This window comes from Zingiber officinale, chromosome 5B (genome assembly GCF_018446385.1).
Source record: "Zingiber officinale cultivar Zhangliang chromosome 5B, Zo_v1.1, whole genome shotgun sequence".
Taxonomy (NCBI): domain Eukaryota; kingdom Viridiplantae; phylum Streptophyta; class Magnoliopsida; order Zingiberales; family Zingiberaceae; genus Zingiber; species Zingiber officinale.
In genome coordinates, this window is record NC_055995.1 from 75,046,459 (window position 1) to 75,064,246 (window position 17,788).

The following is a 17,788-nucleotide window of genomic DNA, read 5'->3' on the forward strand; positions in this document are numbered from 1 at the left end:
AAAACTATTTTTCCATGATAGTATATGTTATGAGGAATGTATCCTCAAAATTTCACAATTTTTCGAATTTTCTGGAATTTTCTAGGAGTTCTGAATTTCGGAAGGAAATTTAAATCTGCTGTCAGTCCGGATCGGTGCGGGACCGATCCAGTAAATCTGATCGGTGCGTGGACCGATCGATGAAGCATGGATCGTGCGGGCCGTCAGAATCCAAAGAAGAACCAGAGCTTGGTGCGATCGGTGAAGCTGATCGATGCGGGGACCGATCCATGGGTTCGATCGGTGGGACCGATCAGTGGCTCACTGATTTTCAGTTGGTCTGAAATTTCAGCTAGGAGTTGAGTTTCGGGTTTCTAAAGGTTTGAAACTCTCCAAGACATTGTTGGTGCAATGGTCAAGCGGGAGTTGACATTTAGGGGGAGTTTTTAACTAATTGTCAAGGGGGAGTTGACTTTGAGAGGGAGTTTTGTTTACTCCTTAAAGACTTTTGAGGATTAGTGACATAGGATTGTCACTAAGTTGATTGTTGAGTTTAGTATCAAGGGGGGAATTAAGAGTTTCAATGAAAGGTATGGGACTTTCATTAGGAGGAAACTCTTGACCTCTTTTTGATGTGTGTCAAAGGGAGAGTGTTCATTGGAGAATTATTGGAGAACCCAAGTTAGGTTATCGGGTTAACCTAAGCTAGGAAAGAATGTCAAGGAATGTTCAAGAAAGAACATTGGAATTCTTTTTGATGTGTGTCAAAAAGGGGGAGAATTATTGGAGAATCCAAGTTAGGTTATCGGGTTAACCTAAGGGGAGAATGTCCAGAGAATGTTCAAGGAAAGAACATTGGACATTGGAAGATGGTTGGAAAACCTAAGTTAGGTTATCGGGTTAACCTAACTTGATTATGGGTTTTGTCAAACATCAAAGGGGAGATTGTTGGACCTTGGAAGAAGGTTGACCTGGTTGACCTGACTCGAGTTGACCTGACTCGAGTTGTATTTTGATGTTTGACTTAGGAAGATTGTTGGTGCAACCTTAGGTCAAGGTTGACCTAGTTGAGTTGTATTTTGATGTTTGACACTCGTGGAAGAGTTGTATTCTTGATATGGGACAAGAATAGATGTTTGGGAGATTATTGGTGCAACCATAGGTCAAGGTTGACTGGTTGACTGATTGGGAAAAAGTCCAAGTATGGAGACTTGGCGGGAAAAGTCCAAGGAGCTTGGCACGGGAAAAGTCCAAGTATGGAGACTTGCTGGAAAAGTCCAAGCAGGAGCTTGGCATGAAAAGTCCAAGTATGGAGACTTGGCACGGGAAAAGTCCAAGTATGGAGACTTTGCAAAAGTCCAAGTATGGAGACTTGCACGGAGAAGTCCAAGCAGGGAGCTTGGCACGAGGAAAGTCTTAGTGTGAAGTCGTGGGAAAGTCCTAACTGGGATGTTAGGCGGGTGGAAAGTCCCGTGAGTGAAGCTGGGCAGTGGAAAGTCCTAACTGGATGTTAGGCGGTGTGGAAAGTCCCGTGAGTGAAGTCGGGAAAAGTCCTAACTGGATGTTAGGTAATGGAAAGTCCTAACTGGAGGATGTTAGGCAGTTGGAAAGTCTGGTGAGTGAAGCCAGGTGAGAAAGTAAAGCCAGGCAGTTGGAAAGTCCCGTGAGTGAAGCCGGGCAGGGAAAAATCCAAATGGATCAAGGGTGATCGGACATCGTGTGGAGAAGTCTAAGTGGGTCAAAAGGATTGACCGGACACTTAGCGGGGAGTGCTAGCAGGTCAGGGAGTGACCGGATGCTAGGCGTGATGTACCAACAGGTCAAGGTTGACCGGATGTTGGTGTGGAAGCCTTAGGTTTAGGGTGAGAAGTTTGGATCGGGCCGCAGATCGATCCAATGATACATGGCTCATCCGACGGTCCGGTGACCGATCGGTGACCGATCGATGCTATCGATGGTTATCGATCGATCGTCGGAGACCGATCGGCGAGATGGTAAACTAGCAGAAGAAGCGATCGGTCTACGGACCGATCGGAAGAGCCCTGATCGTCCGTGGACGATCAGAGGTTTCGATCGTCCATGGACCGATCGAGACGGAACAAGCGAGGCTTCTTCACGTCGATGCGGGCCGATCAGGATGTTGCCTGATCGGTCCACAGACCGATCAGGGTTCTAGCCGTTGCGACGCAACGGCTAGTTTTCTTCGTTGTTTCTTCTTCACAGGTATAAGGAGACGAGGGCATCTTCTGTGCAAAAGACTCTTTCTTTTTCCTCCTTAGAACTTCTGTTCTGCTGCTGAAGTTTCAGCTTCGACTGAGCTTTGTTGAGCTTCTTTCGGCTGAGCTGCTTGTTGGCATTTGTCCGTGAAGTTGTTGCTTCCAGGACTTCAGTCGACGACAAGAAGGCAAGCTTGTATTGTTACATTCATTGTATTTACTTCTTGTATTCCTTGTACTCTTAGCTTGCTGTTGCAAGTGATTGTGGCGAGGTTTCTCCACCCACAAGGAGTTTGATTTAGCCGGTTTTCCGGGGACTCATCCACCGACGGATTGATAGGCTTCGTCCACCTTACGGACACGCCGAGGAGTAGGAGTTTCATCTCCGAACCTCGTTACATCCTTGCGTAGAGGTTTGATTTCTTCTCCTGTTTTCTTTCTGCATTTAGTTTCCGCTGCGCTAACCCTAGTTTGTAGAAAGAAACGCGAGCAATTGGGGTCGGCTATTCACACCCCCCTCTCTAGCCGTACGAAGAGATCCTAACATCTTCTTCTACCCATTTAGAGAAATAGTCTACTGCTACTAATAAAAATCTTCTCTGTGCAGTTGCCATAGGAAATGGACCAACTATATTCATGCCCCATTGATCAAAGGGGCAGGAAACTATAGAGGTTCTTAATAATTGTGTAGGATGATGTGGAATATTCTGATGTTTCTGACAAGAAATGCAAGTTCTTACAAATTTGGCAGCATCTTCATGTAAAGTAGGCTAGAAATATTCTGCTAGTAAAATTCTGTGGGCTAAGGATCTTCCTCCTATATGACTGCCACATGAGCCCTGATGAACCTCTTGCAAGATAAATTATATATCTTCTGTTACAATACATTTAAGCAAAGGTCTAGAGAAAGCTCTTTTATATAACTATTCCCTTATCATAGTGTATTGGGAAACTCTCTTCTTAAATATTCTTGCTTGTTCTGCATCAATCGGAAGAATGCTTTGCTACAAATATAATATGATTTGTGCTCTCCAATCACCTTGTATCTCTATTTCAGTCTGTCTTTCAATACAAGATACTAATAATGTCTGCTTAACTGGCCGATCCAAGTTCCATGATGTTATAGTAGAAGCCAATTTAGCTAATTCATCCGCTACTTGATTCTCAGATGAGGAATTTTTTGTATATTTACTTCTTGAAACTGAGTCTTCAATTTATCAAATGCCTCAGCATATAACCTGAGTATATCATTATTAATTTCAAAGTTACCTGATAATTGCTGGGCTGCCAATTGAGAGTCAGAATAGATATAAACTCGGGCTGCTCCCACATGTCGAGCGGCTTGTAGCCCTACTATCAGTGCTTCATATTCTGCTTCATTATTAATGACCCTATAATTCAGCCTGACAGAAGTTGAAGCTTATCTTCCCTCGGAGATATAAGGAGAATATCAATTCCACTACCTTGTCTGGTTGAAGATCCATCTGCATATACTTTCCAAGTATTTTCTTCTTCAAGACCTTGAACCTCTATGATGAAATCTGCTAGAGCTTGTGCTTTGATGGCCGAGCGAGGTTGGTACTGTATATCATACTCACTAAGTTCGGTCGTCCATTTGATCAACCGACCAGATGCCTTTGGGTTAAGCAACACCCGCCCGAGAGTACTGTTGGTCAATACAATAATTGCATGTGCTAAGAAATATGGACGCAACCTCCGGGCAATTAACACTAATGTGTAGGCCAACTTTTCGAGTGTAGTATATCTACACTCGGCTCCATTTAATAAATGGCTAGAAAAATACATAGGTTGTTACTCCTTTCCTTCTTGTCTAACTAACACAGAGCCTATGACATTTTCATTGGCTGACAGATACACCCATAGGGTTTCTCCTACCACAGGCTTAGCTAACACAGGAAGGGTAGACAAGTAATCTTTTAATTCCTGGAAGGCTTTGTTACATTCTTCATCCCATTGAAATTTGTTAGCTTTCCGGAGTATTTTGAAGAAATTGAAGCTACGATCAACCGATCTTGAAATGAATCTGGACAAGGCTGTGATCCAGCCGGTGAGTCTTTGAGCTTCCCTCATATTGCGTGGTGGCTCCATGTTTTGGAGTGCTTTGACTTTGCTCGGGTTGACCTCTATTCCCCGTTCGGACACCACATAACCCAGGAACTTTCCACCTTTTGCTCCAAACAGACATTTGCCAGGGTTCAACTTAAGACCATACTGCCTCAATGTTCCGCAAGTTTCTTTTATATCCCTGCAAATATCAGTAGCCTGAAGAGACTTAATTAAAATATCATCGACTATACTTCCATATTCCTTCCAATCTGTTTCTGGAAGACCTTATTTATAAGTCTTTGATAAGTTGCTCATGTAGTTTTTAGTCCGAAAGGTATAATATTACAACAATAAGTACCTTCAGATGTCACAAAACTGACCTTCTCTTGATCCTCCTTAGCAAGAGAGACCTGATGATAGCCTTGATAAGCATCCAGCATAGAAATATATTCACACCCGATCGTGGAATCTACTAATTGATTGATCTGGGGTAAAGGATAATAATCTTTTGGGCAGGCCTTGTTAAGATCATGGAAATCAATACATACCCTCCATTTATTTCCTGATTTAGAGACCAGAACGATATTAGCTAACCAGCTAGGGAATTGTACTTCCCTGATGTAACCGGCCTCCATCAGTTTAGCCACTTCTTCTTTAATGATTTGATTTTGCTCCGTATTGAAATTCCTCTTTCTTTGCATGACAGACCGAGCGTCTGGGAAGACATGTAAAGAATGTTCCATTACTGAAGGAGAAACGCCCGTGACTTCCTTGGTCATCCAAGCAAAGACATCATTGTTTTTCTTCAAGCATTGAACCAGCTCTGTTTTCAGTGTAGGATCAAGATCGGGCGCGACATAAGTGACGGCTTCAGGTCGACCGGTTTGTATCTAGACTTCTTCCTTCTCCTCATAAACCAGGGCAGGTGACCTCTCTTGAATGACATTGACCTCCATTTTTTGCATTTTTCGGGCGGCATTAGCTTCAGTTCTGACAATCTCCACATAACACTTACGAGCTATTTTTTGATCACCACGTACTTCCCCGACTTGGTCCTCAACAAGAAATTTAATTTTCTGGCAAAAAGTAGAAACGACCGCCCTAAACTCATTCAAGGTCGGTCGACCCAATATCACATTATAGGCGGACGGGGCATCCACCACCATGAAATGAGATCTCCTTGTTCTCATTAAAGACTCCTCTCCCAAGGATATGGCCAACTTTATTTGGCTGAGCGGTTGTACCTCATTACCAGTGAATCCATACAGAGGAGTCACCATCTGTTGAAGTTCACTTAGGTCAATCTACAGTTGATCAAAAGTTTTTTTGAAAATAATATTTATGGAACTACTAGTGTCTATAAAGGTACGAGAAATAGTGTAATTGACTATCACAGCCTTAATTATTAACGCATCATCATGGGGTATTTCTACCCCTTCAAGATCTTTGGGCCCAAAACTGATTTCTAGCCCTGCTGCTCTTTCCATGTTGCATCCCACATCATGGATTTCAAGTCTTCTTGCGTGTGCCTTCCTGGCCCTATTGGAGTCTCCATCAGTGGGACCGCCCGTGATCATATTAATACTACCTCGAGCGGCATTGTTTCTGTTCTCTTCTTATCGGATTGTTATGGCCTCAGGCTGAGTTTTCTCAGGCACTTGATTTATACTGACCGGGTTTGGTAATACACCTTGTTGAGGTTCTACCGGGCGGTATTCTATCTTAAGTGGACTCTGCTGCTTGGGATATTGCTGTTGATAGTAGTTTCACCTTTGATAACGATCCCTATTTGTTTTCTTATTTTTCAAAACAAAACAGTCTTCTGTATGATAACTGCTGGTCTTGTGATAAGTGAACCATCTTCTTGGCGCTTCTTGTTGCATCTCCACATGTTGTATGCCTTGTGGACGATACTCTATGTGACGATGGGGTGGAGGGATTACTCGAGGCCCCTCAGTGGATGAATGGGAACGGAAACTTTCTCCTTAACAGGAGAAGGAGAAGAGGTAGTATCTTCTTTTCTGCGTGCATCCTGAGCTTCTTCAACATTAATGAATTCAGTATCACGTTCAATTAATGAGTCAAAATTGGCAAGAGGATTTCTCACCAGATCTTTAAAGAAATCATTATCATTCAAGCTTTGAGAAAAAACACTTACTAATATTTCAGTAGTAGCATTGGGCACATCAATGGCTACCTGATTGAATCTTTTAATACAGGCTCTAATGGAATCTTTAGATCCTTGTTTAATTAAAAATAAGCTCCAGGGAGTTTTATGATACCTCTTATTGCTAGAAAAATGATGCAAGAAAACCTTCTTGAAATCCTTAAACCTTCGGATAGAATTTTCAGGCAATCTTTTGAACCAGCATTGAGCAGCTCCTCCGAATGTTGTAAGGAACATCCAGCACTTTACTCCATCAGAAAATTGTTGTAATAATGCTACGTTCTCAAATTTTAATAAATGATCCTCTGGATCTGTAGTTCCAGTGTATTTGCCAATCTGAAGATTTTGATATTATTTAGAAAGTGGATCATCCATTACACCTTGAGAAAATGGAGAAATAATTATTTCTGGTGAGCTATCACTAGCCACAATTATTTTAGCTTTGCGCTTCTCCTTGTCCGGTACCTCGCCAGAGGATTCTTGAAATACAAGCCTTCGTCCTCCCTGTTCGAAAGGAGTACGAAGAAAAGCTCGAGGGTGTCTCGTTGGAGAAGCCATAGCCGGAGTAATATGTACACGATCTTCCTCCTCCAACTCTTTTCCCTTTCGATGATTAGTAGTCGAGATTGTCGGATTATGAGCTATTGGCAGAGTAGCTCAAGTATAAGCTTGTTGTTGTTGTTATTGTTGTTGTTATTGTTGTTGTAGAGCCTTTTGCACATGAGTGCTAATAAGGAAATCCATATCTTCACGACTAATAGTGAGTAGGTTCAATTTTCCAATGTCTTCCATCTTGTAATCTCAGATTCAGGTGAAGTTCCCACAGACGGCGCCAAATTTGATCCTTTCTGAGAAGTTAACAAAATGGAAAGTTGGGGAGAGAACTTACTGCTGATGAAGAAGAATACCTGGGAACTCCTGATCCGAGAAAACCAAAGCGAATCTAGAAGAATAAAGTCACCGAACGCCCTCCTGATACGAAGACTCAAGGATGAAAGGAGGGATCCACCGAAGAACACCAAGATCTGGAGCTTTCCCGGCTTCCTGCGCACAAGAGACCAACCAACACTATTGTCAGTGACCTAAGACCGGGGTGGGAATCCCTGGCTAGGCCCTCCGACGCTCAAGTCAGTGATATCTCTTAGTGTGCAAAGAAGGAAGAAGATGAACAGTGATTGAAATTAGGGTTTGTCATGGATAGTTGTGAGTGTGATGAGCGTAAGCATACCTAGCCAACGGAGAGGATTCTCCTTTTTATACTACTTCATATAACCTCCGTAATCATGAAGTGGACCTCGGTTTATTAGAGTTTGTTATGAGATGACGTAAGTCATGTACTTGCAGAAAATAGCTTTTAAGGAATATTTTTTGTACCCCAGATGTACCTTCTTTGTCGCTTTGTACCTGTAGAAGAGTCTAGAAACATTCTTCCCGCCAAATTAACAAACCTGTTATACAATCACATACTACAGATATCTTCATTAGGCTATTTATGAATATTCTTGAAATATTTGTTCTCACCCTGTCTTATAAGTTATATGGAGATATATTTATCGTTCAGGTAACCCTGTTTTTATTATGTTACAGATAGGCCGATCTTATACTATGATTTGTATCGGACGCGATTGAACCTAGGTTATGTCTGGGCGAGTTACTACTATTGTTCGACATACATCCTAATCGTCCGATAATATACTATAGATCTTGTAAGGCCTTGTATTTTTTCACACCCATGCGATCATATAAGCCCGCCCAATGCTAATATACATCCAGATGTATTAATCCAAACAATCTTGGTTTATCTATCCTAAACGTGTAAACCCGGCCGATATTTGAATCATCTTTCTTTAAGCATATTATCCTGGTCGATATTGGCTTATCTTTCTTTAAGCTTATTATCCCGATAGCGAAAAGTCTAAAGGACATGACACAGGTTGAAATCTAGCTAGGTCCGTGGGACCCAATAGCTGGTAGGAAGTTCAAATAGGTTCACAAGGCCTGATATCTAGCGAAAAGTCTGGTTGGATCCGCAGGACCTAACAACCGACCAAAGTCCAGGTTGGTCTGCGAACTTGACAACTGGAGGGAAGACCTGGTGGGTCAAAGGTAAGTTAAGCAACTGCAGGTTGTAAGTGGAGATAAGTAACTGGAGGAGAGATCGAGTGAGGACACGTTCTCCATTGAGGGAACTGTAGGCATCGGTCCAGCTTAGGTCCATTTGAAAAACCTAAGCTAAGACCTTGACTAGATTCTAGTCTTGTGGAGACGGGATCTAATTACTACTCTTATCTTATTAATGTTATGCTAACTCTGGTTTATAGGATAAATATATTTTCCTATTTCTTAGACTAACTTTTTGTTGTAGGAAAGAAAAGAGGCAACTCTCCCCGAGACTAGGATCTAGTTAAGGTGTCAATTTAGATTTCTGAGATTGACCTAAATTAGATCAACGCTTAATGTCCCTTCGAATGGGGATGCGTCCTCACTTAGTCACTCTCCTCCAGTGACTTACCTCTACTTATAAGGGGTAAAGTTACCTTCCAGAATCAAACATCCAAACTTCGGGAATCAAGCATCCCTCCCTACCAGAATCGCACATCCGGTCTTCTCCAATCAAGAATCGCACATCCCGACCCTTGCCAGAATCTCACATTTGGACTTTAACTTATCGAGAATCGAGCATTTCAACTTACTAGAATCACACATTTGGTATTCAACCAATTAGAAATCGAACATTCTAACTTGGTTTAGTCAACCATGCATACTCGATAACAAGGTTAGACTACGACAACACCTAACTTAACTCACTTATCATTTATCAAAACCTAAGTTCAACCGTTAGTGTAAATTACACTAACAATCTTCTTCGTTTTGATGCAATGATAGCCTGGTTTAGAGTTAGGAAAAGATATGCAAAAAGATATGTAATAATAATAATAACTGATTCAATAGAAAATTAATTGAGAAATATTCATTGTTGTTTTTATTCTCTTGATCATTTTAGGATTAAGGTTTTTTAATTTTTTTCTTACTCCCCCTTTGGTATTTATCAAAAAATATGCAAGTATACCATGGTATTGAAATGCAGAAGTAAACAAAAAATATAGGTTTATTGTAGGGAGAAACTTAGAGTTAAAAAAAAATCCATTTAATTTTGAAAAAGTTTTCAAAATTTGTAACTGGTTTTGGAAGCTGAATTTTGTAAAATAATTTCAAAGTTTAACGTGTTAAAGTAGCTTCAAAGATATTTGTAAACTAATTTGATAAAATACTTGAAGAGTGGTTGCACAATATTTTTCAAAATAAGCTATTCAACCATTTAAAAAAAAATTAAGATTTTTAATATTATGAATATGGATTGTGTAGCTAAATTTTGCAAACTAGATATCAAAATAATTGAAATGACTTTACAAATTATCTTTTTTAACAAATTTTCATGCAAAATAATAATATCGGAAGTATTTACTTTTCAAAAAATTTCAAAGTGAAAAAAACAACTTTTGAATAAAACTTTTTAAAGAAAATTTCAAAGTATTTTCTAAAAATATCCTTTAAAATATTTTGCGATTTGTATTTTACAAAGTAAAAATGAAATAAAAATTATTTTTAATTATCCTCCCCCTGAACCTGATATATAATAAAAAAATATTCATATAAGAGTTTGACCTTAAATGTCTAACCGTTAATTACTAACTGACTATCGGAAGAGAGCAGTATTCACTGGGTTAGTTAAGTTAAGTAAATATATATAGTTAGTGTTTGACAAAGATGAATTTCTTAAGTTGATCACTATAATTTTAGTATTTTTTTCCCAGACTTATATTGATGCATTGATATAAGTATCTAAAATCCAGGCAATATGCATATGCATCTCATACTATTCTAAGTTTGTTAATACACAATCAAGATAAACCTATTGTGTTTGTGAGATGCTCAATTCCTAGATCTATATGAACATGCTTTCTATGGATTTGATCTAGTCTAAGACCAAAGTTAATTTTGAAATACTAAGTAAATGGGAATGTTTAGAAAAATATAAGTAACAAATTTACCCTAGAATTTGCAAAGGAATTGAAAAAGTATTTTGAAATAGCAGTCCTAGTCTAAAAAGGAATTTCCTAGATTATTCAAATAACAGTAGCAAAGAGTAGCAAACTGTATAGATCAAGTCATCCAAATATACACTGCATAATAATGTATTAAAACATAATCAGGTTTGGTCATCATCAGTTGGAGGAGGTGGGGGCTATTCAGGCACTCGTAAAGTCCGAAGAATCTGCTGAAATATGATGGTCATCTCCTCTTGAAGAGATGAGAATATGGTGATCATCTCTCCCCGAATAGTGCTGAATCCATCGAGACAAACTGCTAGATCTGAGAAGAGGACTCCTCAAGTTGAGCAAGGCAGTCCTCAATGGATAACGAAGTCGAGGGCTAGGTTGGAGAAGGTCCAAAGAGCTCATCGGTCATAAATGTCGGAAACTCCTCTCCCTCGGCTTGAATGATAGGTGGAAAATCGTCATCGGCCTCGCCTGGAGCGTCTGGCTATGGTACTGCTCTCCAAGCCAATCCCCCTAAGCGGTGACGTCTATATGCACTAATGCAAGCTGACGCTGACCAATCTCGTCATATATGCTAAGAGAAGTGGATGTACCCTAGGTCATATCTACCCTTATGGTCGAAAATATGTATGTCAAAATGTGACAATAGAGCATATAAACCTACCTCCTAGTGGCAAGACTGGATGCATGGATGACATTTTGGAACATGTGCAATGCAATATCAATGTCTAGACACTGGCATAGTGCATACAAGAAGAAAGAGTGGGAGGTCTACATCATCGCAACGTCATGAGATGTGATCGGTAGAATGTAAGTGGTTAGGGCTCGATACAAGACATAGTTCTATACCCTAAGGGAGAGTGACCTAAAGTCAGTCACAATAGATAATCTCTCCTCCCCCAAAAAATACATGTGGATAGTATCCAATGTAACGTGGGAGTAGGGTTCGTCAAATGGCAAATCCCTACTAAGGTAACACAAAAATAGACAAGAAGACCTCCTAAGTCCTAGGCTATCATACAAGAGAGTGGGGGAGAAGCTAAAATATTTCCCACCAACTCTAGTGGAGTATGTCAGATCGTTGATCTTAACTAGGTTGTTGTAAAAATGTACACAAAAATCAAGGTTTACTGAATCACTACAATAAACTAGCCTATCTAACCGTAATAGTCAATGACCTCAATGATAGGTGATCCTGTCCGAATCAGAAGTCAACCGACGCTGGGGACGTGGCGCTCCCTGCTAGACCCTCGAGTGCTCCGGCGAACCTACAACAAACCGAGCCGGGAGGGGTGTCCCGGCGACGGCCCTCCGACGCTCAAGTCAGGCGAGGAATAACAAAGAGGTGGCTTTAGAGATTAAGACCCGCGTACCTCCGATGAAGAAATGGAGGCCTTATATAGACCTCTCGAAGGAGCCTGGGCGCGCCAATCAAAGCAATCACCTGCTTTCGACCATGCTCAGGTATGGGTTTATCAGAAGGGCATCCATAAGGCCATACCGCTACTGTGTCAACCTCTCCATGATGTGACGGCGAGATCCTCCATCGTGCACTCTTGTGTACGGCGTAATCATCAGACATGCCTTTGCTGACATCCCATATCCTGAGTCGAACGAATAGGCCGCTCGGCTAATCTTTGTATCCTCGCCCTTATCTTGGCCGAGCGGACCACCCGCTCGGCCCTTCGGTCCCAGCCGGGCGGACACCCGCTCGGCCATTCAGACACCCAAGCCCATGGCTGGGTTATCTTTGGCTCCGCTCGGACCTACTCAACTGCTCGGCGCGGCCATTAACCGCTTAGTCAGCCCTCCATCTGTCCTCAAGCTGGGACCCTTCAGGAAGTGGGTCCCTCATTCTTACCGCCGGATCACTTGCCTTCCCTTCAAGTCTAGTCGAAGGAGGCAGTGAGTCCGACTGACTGGACTATGTGTCCGAGCGGGCGGTCGTCGCCTTACCGTCGCTTATAATATCCCTTGAGGCGTTCGGCCCTTATGCCAAATTCAGCCGCTCAGCTCTTCGTTTTGGTTGTCTTGTCGCTCAACGTGGATGTTTGCTTGTCTAAATCTTCTCGAAAATCATGCAAATCCTCTTCATTAAGTCGAAGCATGCGCGGTATGGGCGCATTAATTGCGCCTGGTGACAGAGCGCCACGTGGCTCTTCTTGCGTGGCGGTGATGATCCGTACGATGGGACGCCGATTACTTTGAAATGGACGGTTAGATGATGACCTCGCCTCTCGTGACCTGCATCCGACGGACGAGGCCGACCAGCCTCGTTCGCATAAAGCCTTCGTCTTCGCCTTTACGCTGCATTCTCTGTTTCATTCCGCGTCTTCCGTCGAAGGTGCCCGAAAGTCGATGCAGACTCTCCACTTGCCGCCCGGCTTGGAGACTAATACTACGTTAGCTAGCCAGCTCGGGAACTGCACCTCGCGTATATGGCCGGCCTCCAGAAGCTTTTCTACCTCCGCCCGAATGATGGCATTCTGCTCGGCGCTGAAATCTCTTTTTCTCTGCTTTACCGGCCGAGCGTCTGGTCGGACATGTAACTCGTGCTGCGCTATGCTCGGCGAAATTCCAGGCAGTTCATGTGTCGACCAGACGAAGACATCATGATTTCTCCTGAGGCATTGGATCAGCCCCTCTTTCTGCTTCTCCTCCAGATCGGACGCAATAAAGGTGGTGGCCTCCGATCGGATTGGATGAATCTGCACTTCCTCTTTTTCCTCATAAATTAAAGTGGGTGGCTTTTCGGTGATGGCGTTTACCTCGGTTCGAGGCGCCTTCCTAGCGGAGTTGGATTCTGCTCGGATCATCTCGATGTAGCATCGCCGAGCCGCTAACTGATCTCCCCGTACTTCTCCCACCTTGTCTTCGACGGGGAACTTCATCTTCTGGTGGAAGGTTGAGACGACCGCTCGAAATTCGCTGAGCGCCGGTCGTCCCAAAATGACGTTGTAGGACGAGGGAGAATCAACCACCACGAAGTTTATTGTTCTTGTCCTCCTGAGCGGCTCTTCTCCTAGCGAGGTGGCCAGCCGAATCTGTCCAACCGGCTGGACTTCGTTGCCCGTAAACCCGTAAAGCGGGGTCGTCATGGGCAGCAACTCGGCTCGATCAATTTGCAGCTAATCGAACGCCTTCTTGAATATGATGTTGACTGAACTCCCTGTGTCAACAAATACGTGGTGAATAGTGTAATTGGCTATTACCGCTTTGATGAGCAGAGCATCGTCGTGGGGTACTTCGACTCCTTCCAAGTCCCCTGGTCCGAAACTGATCTCCGGTCCGTTCGCCCGCTCTTGACTGCAACCGACTGCATGAATCTGGAGTTGCCGGACGCCCGCCTTTTGGGCTCGGTTGGAGTCTCCTCCGGTCGACCCACCAGCAATAACGTTGATCTCGCCCCGGGAAGTATTGCTCCTATTTTCCTCTTCCCGAGTGGACGGTCGGGACCGTTCTCTGGACGCTCGGCGATTCTCCTGTCTTGGAGATCGGTGCCGATCGGGCGTCTGTTGATGTCGCCTCTCGGTGCGGGTCCGGTCGGTTTCATGGGTCCTTTGTCTCCGGTCGATGGAAGGGGACCATCGTTCAGCCTTCCTGGGAACGGGATTAGCCACGAAGGGAAGACTTCGACAATCCCTCGTGTTGTGCGTATCCGTCCGGTGGAAGGAGCAGAACATAGGGGTCCATCTCTTCTTTGGCTTGATCCGAGCGGCAGCTACTTCTTGCACTTGGGATCTCACACGAGGGGAGCGGATTGCTTCGGCCCTTGGTCCTCTAGGCGGTTGATGAGCGGCATGCTGTCTCCGTTCGGCATGAATAGGCGCCCTCTCGGTTGGAGTTTCCTTTTTCCGTGGGCCCGATGTAGCATGTGATCATAATCTCGGGGCGGCTTTCGGATGAGCGACCGGAAGAAGTCCCCATCCACTAGGCCTTGTGTGAAGGCATTCATCATGGTCTCCGATGTGGCCGTTGGAATATCCATTGCCACCTTGTTGAACCGCTGGATGTAAGTTCGAAGCGATTCTCTCGGCTCTTGCTTGATGGCGAACAAGCTGACACTTGTCTTCTGATAACGCCGACTGCTGGCGAAGTGGTGGAGGAAGGCCGTTCGGAAGTCCTTGAAGCTTGTGATGGATCCGTCCGGCAGCCTCCGAAACCACCGTTGAGCCGATCCCGAGAGAGTGGTAAGAAAAACTCGGCATTTTACTCCATCTGTGTATTGATGGAGTGTAGCCGTGTTATCAAACTTACTCAGATGATCATCCGGGTCTGTTGTTCCATTGTACTCGCCGATCGTCGGAGGCACGTAGTGCTTGGGCAGAGGGTCTCGTAGAATAGCCTCCGAGAATTGGCGATTGATCCGCTCGGGAGATGAGTCCGCTCGGGGGGCTTTCCCCTTTCTGTCATCTCGCCTAGGCATCTCGTCTGAAGAAGATCCTCTATCTCTTCGAGCTGGTGCGGCTTCAGGGGTGCGAAATAAGGCTCGATGGAATGCGACGGTGGCTGGAGGTGCTTCCGCTCGGCCACCCGACGCAGATATTGCTTGTTGCTCCGGCCGCTCGGCTGCTGCTTTCTGTTTGTGCTCCATAAGTTTGGTGGCCCTCATCTCAACCAGAGCGTCGAGTTCTTCTGTTGAAAGCGCCACCGTGTGTTGTCGTCCAGCCTCGTCCATCGTTCCTGTTCGGATGCAGGTGCGTTCCCACAGACGGCGCCAAATTGATCCTGTCCGAATCAGAAGTCAACGGACGCTGGGGACGTGGCGCTCCCTGCTGGACCCTCGAGTGCTCCGGCGAACCTACAACAAACCGAGCCGGGAGGGGTGTCCCGGCGACGGCCCTCCGACGCTCAAGTCAGGCGAGGAATAACAAAGAGGTGGCTTTAGATATTAAGACCCGCGTACCTCCGATGAAGAAATGGAGGCCTTATATAGACCTCTCGAAGGAGCCTGGGCGCGCCAATCAAAGCAATCACCTGCTTTCGACCATGCTCAGGTATGGGTTTATCAGAAGGGCATCCATAAGGCCATACCGCTACTGTGTCAACCTCTCCATGATGTGACGGCGAGATCCTCCATCGTGCACTCTTGTGTACGGCGTAATCATCAGACATGCCTTTGCTGACATCCCATATCCTGAGTTGAACGAATAGGCCGCTCGGCTAATCTTTGTATCCTCGCCCTTATCCTGGCCGAGCGGACCACCCGCTCGGCCCTTCGGTCCCAGCCGGGCGGACACCCGCTCGGCCATTCAGTCTTCCCGTCTTGGCGTCGGAAACCCAAGCCCATGGCTGGGTTATCTTTGGCTCCGCTCGGACCTACTCAACTGCTCGGCGCGGCCATTAACCGCTTAGTCAGCCCTTCATCTGTCCTCAAGCTGGGACCCTTCAGGAAGTGGGTCCCCCATTCTTACCGCCGGATCAATAGGTACACAGTATCCAGTGAAAAAAGACCTACTTAAAAATCTAGATTTAAGTGCAACATATGTATGTTGTAGAAAATCTAGCCTAAGTCGCTTAGTGGGAAATCTAGCATCAGTAGATGGGATGTTGCTCAAGGTAGGAGAAACATTTCGTTGTTTCCTAAAGTAGCACAGTATCATATGCAAACATAGATTTATAAAGAAAACATACAAATAGCCAAATATTAACTAGATAGATTAAGTTGGAGTATACTTAGGAGACATTGTTGAGGCTTGGAGGTAGAAAACTTGAGAAAAGGGTTTAACTTGTTGTTGGAAGGCACCTTGAAAGGGGGGAAAATGTGAACAGAGAAAATCTTTATTCACTGTGAAAAATAGGGTTGAAGGCGCCTTCAACCTGATGGAAGGCGCCTTCCATGTGCTATAGAGGGCACCTTTAGTCGATTAAGGTGGGATTTTTCTCGCACATCCTGAGGGCGCTTCGAATTGGGTCGGAGGCGTCTTCGGTGGTAGTAATAAGATTTTTTTAATTATTATTATTATTTATTAAGAGTTCTAATTTTAATTAATTTTAATTAATTTTAATTTTATTTAATTTTATTTTGAATTTGAATTTTAATTAATTTTGTTTTAATTCTAATTTAATTTAATTTTAATCCTTGGTCATCTCACCTAATCTATATTTTCAATAAGGGAATCCTATAATTTTATGAGATAAGTTAGGTTGAAATTCAGAGTTTGGTTTAACCTTGTGTTAGATTTAAGTTTAGCTTGGGTTCAATAGACAGACATTCTTTGGATAAACTTCTAAGCTGTGGTGAGTCACCTAGATATCATTAGAGTAACCACGCCTTCAAAAATTCTTAAATAGTTCTATCCACTAAACTTAATACAAAACCCTAGTCTAACCAGTTAGGATTAGTGAGTAGTTTTAGTTAGTTCCACTAAGTCAAATACACCAGGTCGAAGTCATATCTTTCTAAACATACATAGACAGAGTTTCCCTAACCTACTATCATCCAAAACTTCACCAGTACTATTTATCAAGTTAAACTTTTATCCCAATTTATTCTAATCCTTATTACACAGACAGGTAAATTATTATTTTTAGAGGTGACAACTAGTTTGGAGTCTCCTCTGAATTATTAAATTTTGGGTGTAGATTTTAGATTTGTGTCGATTTGCTATATAGTTATAGTAGACTTGGTTATGGTTTGAATTTATATTGTTTTTGTTCTTGTTTAGTTTAGGTTTAATTGATTTTAGGTTTGAATTTATTTTTGGATTTTAATTTTTGAGGTTGAGAGTGGTTTATTTGGATTTATATAGTGAATTTTATCTTTTGGTACATAGTATTAATTGAGTCTTACTTTGTATGGTTAGGCACGCTTTTGAAACCAAAGCTTTGGTTAATTTTGAATTTTGTGTTATCATTAACAATGATTTGTATTTTATGTTGGGTTTGTATCCAAGTCCGAATTTATTGTGCACGGCTCTTTGGGAACCAACCATCATGTTTAGGTACTTAGTTCCCAAGGTAAACTTTTTTAACTACCCTTTGAGCTCGTTAACTTGACTTTTCAAGACAAAGTTTTGTTCCTCAAGTTTTACAACTTGAGTTGAATCTTTGTCTTGAACTTGTCTAGTCACCGAGTTCATGTTTAGTTGTTTCTTAAGGATGTTATTTTCCTTTAGGAGTTGTTTAGCATGTTCCTCGACTTTAATTCAAGCAAGCAATTATTTTAAAATATTTTATGCTAATAAAGGAATTTACCTTGGGTCGGTCTAACCTGGATGACGATTCTTGGCTTGACTAATTTTCAAACTCGTCATCTTGATCCGTTTCTTCTTCGATTGCCATCAGTGCAAGATAGC